Source organism: Triticum dicoccoides, chromosome 5B (assembly GCF_002162155.2).
Source record: "Triticum dicoccoides isolate Atlit2015 ecotype Zavitan chromosome 5B, WEW_v2.0, whole genome shotgun sequence".
NCBI classification, from domain to species: Eukaryota; Viridiplantae; Streptophyta; class Magnoliopsida; order Poales; family Poaceae; genus Triticum; species Triticum dicoccoides.
The window spans coordinates 304,928,221-304,933,962 of NC_041389.1; positions in this window are offsets into that span (position 1 = coordinate 304,928,221).

Sequence of the window (5,742 nt, forward strand, 5' to 3'; positions counted from 1 at the left end):
CTTGGAGCCTTCGCCGGCACTCTGTCGGAGGGGGGATCGACCACGAAGGGCTTCTACATCAACATCCTTGCCCCTCCGATGAGTTGTGAGTAATTTACCACAGACCTACGGGTCCATAGTTATTAGCTAGATGGCTTCTTCTCTCTTTTTGGATCTCAATACAATGTTCTCCCCCTCTCTTGTGGAGATCTATTCGATGTAAACTCTTTTTGCGGTGTGTTTGTCGAGATCCGATGAATTGTGGGTTTATGATTAAGTTTATCTATGAATAATATTTTAATCTTCTCTGAATTCTTTTATGTATGATTGAGTTATCTTTGCAAGTCTCTTCGAATTATCAGTTTGGTTTGGCCTACTAGATTGGTCTTTCTTGCCATGGGAGAAGTGCTTAGCTTTGAGTTCAATCTTGCGGTGTCCTTACCCAGTGACAAAAAAGGGTTGCAAGGCACGTATTGTATTGTTGCCATCGAGGATAACAAGATGGGGTTTATATAATATTGCTTGAGTTTATCCCTCTACATCATGTCATCTTGCTTAATGCGTTACTCTGTTCTTATGAACTTAATACTCTAGATGCAGGCAGGAGTCGGTCGATGTGTGGAGTAATAGTAGTAGATGCAGGCAGGAGTCGGTCTACTTGTTATGGACGTGATGCCTATATACATGATCATGCCTAGATAATCTCATAACTATGCACTTTTCTATCAATTGCTCGACAGTAATTTGTTCACCCACCGTAATACTTATGCTATCTTGAGATAAGCCTCTAGTGAAACCTATGGCCCCCGGGTCTATCTCCTATCATATTTGCTTTCAATCTACTTTTATTTGCATCTTTACTTTTTGCATCCATATTATAAAATACCAAAAATGCATTTATCTTATCATACTATCTTTATTAGATCTCACTTTCACAAGTGGCCGTGAAGGGATTGACAACCCCTTTATTGCGTTGGTTGCGAGTTCTTAGTTTGTTTGTGTAGGTGCGTGGGACTTTTGAGGAGCCTCCTACTGGATTGATACCTCGGTTCTCAAAACTGAGGGAAATACTTACACTACACTTGCTGCATCACCCTCTCCTCTTCGAGGAAAACCAACGCAAGCTCAAGACGTAGCAAGAAGGATTTCTGGCGCCGTTGCCGGGGAGGTCTTCGCTCAAGTCAAGACATACCAAGTACCCATCACAAACCCATCTCCCTCGCATTTACATATTTTCCATTTGCCTCTCGTTTTCCTCTCCCCCACTTCTCCCTTACCGTTTTATTCACCCTCTCTTTACCAATCTCCTCCTCTCTTTTCGCTTGCCTTTTTCCGTTTGCCGTGTGTGAGCTCGTTTGCCTTGTCATTATGTCTAGTTCCTTATCCGCTCCTATGTCTCCCGAGTTTGAAGTTCTTCACTTCAAGCAAAGGCAAGGATAAAACTTAAAAGATGCTTGGTATAGGATGATGGAATCTTATCGCAAGTGCACCCTAGATGTGAACTTTAGAATTCTTCTTCGTAATTTTTATGTTGGGTTAAATATGACGCATAGACAACTCTTGGATTGCATTGCCAAGGGAAATTTCATTGAGATTGATCCCAGTATTGCGCATGAAATTATAGAGGGAATAGTGGGAATACTACCTCAAAAGGGAGGATCACATCCTACCTAAGAAGAAACCCAAGTGTTTGGAAAGATTTGAGAAGTAACAATTTTTTTACAAAAGTCTCTTGAGCCTCTTAAAAGTGTTAGCGGAAATCTTCACCGCATGAATATGTTGATTACTCTTTGCAATAAGTGGTTGGATTACTTAGATCTAAAAATTTCTGAGTATGAAGGGAAGCAGAAAGAACCTCCCAGATTCGAGCATGACTCCGCTAAAAAACTGAAAATTAAAGATGGCACTACTTAAATCTATCTTTGCTTTTATGCCTAGCTAGGGGCGTTAAACGATAGCGCTAGTTGGGAGGCAACCCAATTTTCTTTATGTTTTTTGTTTTTGCTCCTGTTTAGTAATAAATCTTGCATCTACCTTCTGTTTAGATGTGTTTTTATCTTTTAATTAGTGTTTGTGCCAAGTAGAACCTATAGGATAACCTATGATGATGGTTGATTTGATTCTGCTGAAAAACAGAAACTTTGCGCGCACGAATAAAATTTTGTTAAATCACAGGAACGTGTTTTTGTGTTGATTCTTTTTGCTTCTGTTCAATAAACAAATTTTCCAGGACCCTATTTTTGTAGGATTTTTAGAGTTCCAGAAGTTTGCATTAGTTACAGATTGCTACAGACTGTTCTGTTTCTGACAGATTCTATTTATCGTGTGTTGTTTGCTTATTTCAATGCATCTATGGCTAGTAAATTAGTTTATAAACCATAAGGAAGTTGGAATACAGTAGGTTTAACACCAAATTAAATAAAGAATGAGTTCATTGCAGTACCTTATGTGGTGGTTTTGTTTTCTTTCACTAACGGAGCTTATAAGATTTCCTGTTGAGTTTTGTGTTGTGAAGTTTTCAAATTTTGGGTAAAGCTTTTATGGACTATGGAATAAAGGGTGGCAAGAGACTAAGCTTGGGGATGCCCATGGCACCCCAAGATATTAAAGAATAGCCAAAAGCCTAAGCTTGGGGATGCCCCAGGAAGGCATCCCCTCTTTCGTCTTCGTTCATTGGTAACTTTACTTGGAGCTATATTTTTATTCGCCACATGATATGTGTTTTGCTTGGAGCGTCGTGTATTATATTAATCTTTGATTTTTAGTTTACCACAATCATCCTTGCTGTACAAACCTTTTGGGAGAAGCCTATTTGATTAGAATTTGTTAGAATACTCTATGTGCTTCACTTATATCTTTTGAGCTTGATAGTTTTTGCTCTAGTGCTTCACTTATATCTTTTAGCTCACGGTGGTGTCTTAATTTTGAAGAAATTGCTAGTCTCTCATGCTTCACTTATATTATTTTGAGAGTCTTTTAGAACAGCATGGTATTTGCTATTATCATAAAGTTGGTCCTAGAATGGTAGGCATCCAAGTTGGGTATAATAAAAACTATCATAGGAAGTGAATTGGATGCTATGATCAACTTGATACTTGATAATTGTTTTGAGATGTGGAGGTAGTGATATTAAAGTCATGCTAGTTGGGAGATTATGAATTTAAAGAATGCTTGTGTTGAAGTTAGCAAGTCCCGTAGCATGCATGTATGGTTAAAGTTGTGTAACAAATTTGAAACATGAAGTGTACTTGGCTTGTGCATCCTTATGAGTGGCGGTCGGGGACGAGTGGTGGTCTTTTCCTACCAATCTATCCCCCTAGGAGCATGCGCGTAGTACTTGATTTTTTGATGACTTCTAAATTTTTGCAATAAGTATATGAGTTCTTTTGACTAATGTTGAGTCCATGGATTATACGCACTTTTACCTTTCCACCTTTGCTAGCCTCTTCAGTACCGTGCATTGCCCTTTCTCACCTTGAGAGTTGGTGGAAACTTCGCCGGTGCATCCAAACCCCGTGATACGATACACTCTATCACACATAAACCTCCCTATATCTTCCTCAAAACAGCCACCATACCTACCTAATATGGCATTTCCATAGCCATTCCGAGATATATTGCCATGCAACTTTCCACCGTTCTGCTCATCATCATCATGACATACTTTACTTTTCTCATATTGCCATTGCATGATCATGTAGTTGACATCGTATTTGTGGCAAAGCCACCATGCATTATTTTTCATACATGTCACTCTTGATTCATTGCACCATCCCGGTACACCGCCAGAGGCATTCATATAGAGTCATATCTTGTTCTAGTTTCGAGTTGTAATTCTTATGTTGTAATCAATAGAAGTGTGATGATCATCATTATTGGAGCATTGCCCAAAAAGAAAAAAAAGAAAAAAAAGAAGAAAGGCCAAAAAAGGCCCAAAAAAAAAGAAAAGAAAAAGAAAGGAAGAAAAAAAGAAAGAAAGAAAAAGAATAAATAAATAAAAAGGGCAATGTAACAATCTCTTTTTCCACACTTGTACGTCAAAGTAGCACCTTGTTCTTCATGTAGTGAGTCTCATATATTGTGCTTCAAAGTAGCACCATGTTTTTCATGTAGTGAGTCTCATAAGTTGTCTTTTTCATACTAGTGGGAATTTTTCATTATAGAACATGGCTTCTATATTCCTACGATGGGCTTCCTCAAATGCCCTAGGTCTTCATGAGCAAGCAAGTTGGATGCACACCCACTAGTTTTCTTTTGTTCAGCATTCATTTATAGCTCTAGTGCATCCGTTGCATGGCAATCCCTACTCCTCATGTTGACATCAATTGATGGGCATCTCCATAGCCCATTGATTATCCTCGTCAATGTGAGACCTTCTCCTTTTTTGTATTCTCCACACAATCCCCATCATCATATTCTATTCCACCCATAGTGCTATATCCATGGCTCACGCTCGTGTATTGCGTGAAGGTTGAAAAAGTTTGAGATTATTTAAGTATGAAACAATTGCTTGGCTTGTCATCGGGGGTATAGAAGTTGGGAACATCTTTGTGTGACGAAAATGAAGCATAGCCTAACTATATGATTTTGTAGGGATGAACTTTCTTTTGCCATGTTATTTTTAGAAGACATGATTACTTTCATTAGTATGCTTGAAGTGTTACTATTTCTTTTATCAATATGAACTTTTATTTTGTATTCATTTGGATCTGAACATTCATGCCACAATAAAGAAAAATACATTATGAATTATGCTAGGTAGCATTCCACATAAAAAAATTCTTTTTATCATTTACCTACTCGAGGACGAGCAGGAATTAAGCTTGGGGATGCTTGATACGTCTCCAATGTATCTATAATTTTTGATTGTTCCATGCTATTATATTACCCCTTTTGGATGTTTATGGGCTTTATTTTACACATTTATATCATTTTTGGGACTAACCTACTAACCGGAGGCCCAGCCCATATTGCTGTTTTTTTGCCTATTTCAGTATTTCGAAGAAAAGGAATATCAAACAGAGTCCAAACGGAATGAAACCTTCGGGAGCGTGATTTTTGGAACGAACGTGATCCGGAGAGCTTGGAGTGCAAGTCAAAAAGCTCCCGAGGACCCCACGATATAGGGGGCCGCCCCCCCTGTAGGGTGCGCCCCTGTCTCGTGGGCCCCTCAGGCGGCCACCGACATACTTCTTCCTCCTATATATACCTACGTACCCCAAAAACATTCGGGGGCACCACGAAACACAATTTCCACCGTCGTAACCTTCTGTATCCGCGAGATCTCATCTTGGAACCTTCGCCGGCACTCTGCCGGAGGGGGGATCGACCACGGAGGGCTTCTACATCAACATCCTTGCCCCTGCGATGAGTTGTGAGTAGTTTACCACAGACCTACGGGTCCATAGTTATTAGCTAGATGGCTTCTTCTCTCTTTTTGGATCTCAATACAATGTTCTCCCCCTCTCTTGTGGAGATCTATTCGATGTAAACTCTTTTTGCGGTGTGTTTGTCGAGATCCCATGAATTGTGGGTTTATGATTAAGTATCTATGGATAATATTTGAATCTTCTCTGAATTCTTTTATGTAAGATTGAGTTAGCTTTGCAAGTCTCTTTGAATTATCAGTTTGGTTTGGCCTACTAGATTGGTCTTTCTTGCCATGGGAGAAGTGCTTAGCTTTGGGTTCAATCTTGCGGTGTCCTTACCCAGTGACAAAAAAGGGTTGCAAGGCACGTATTGTATTGTTGCCATCGAGGATAA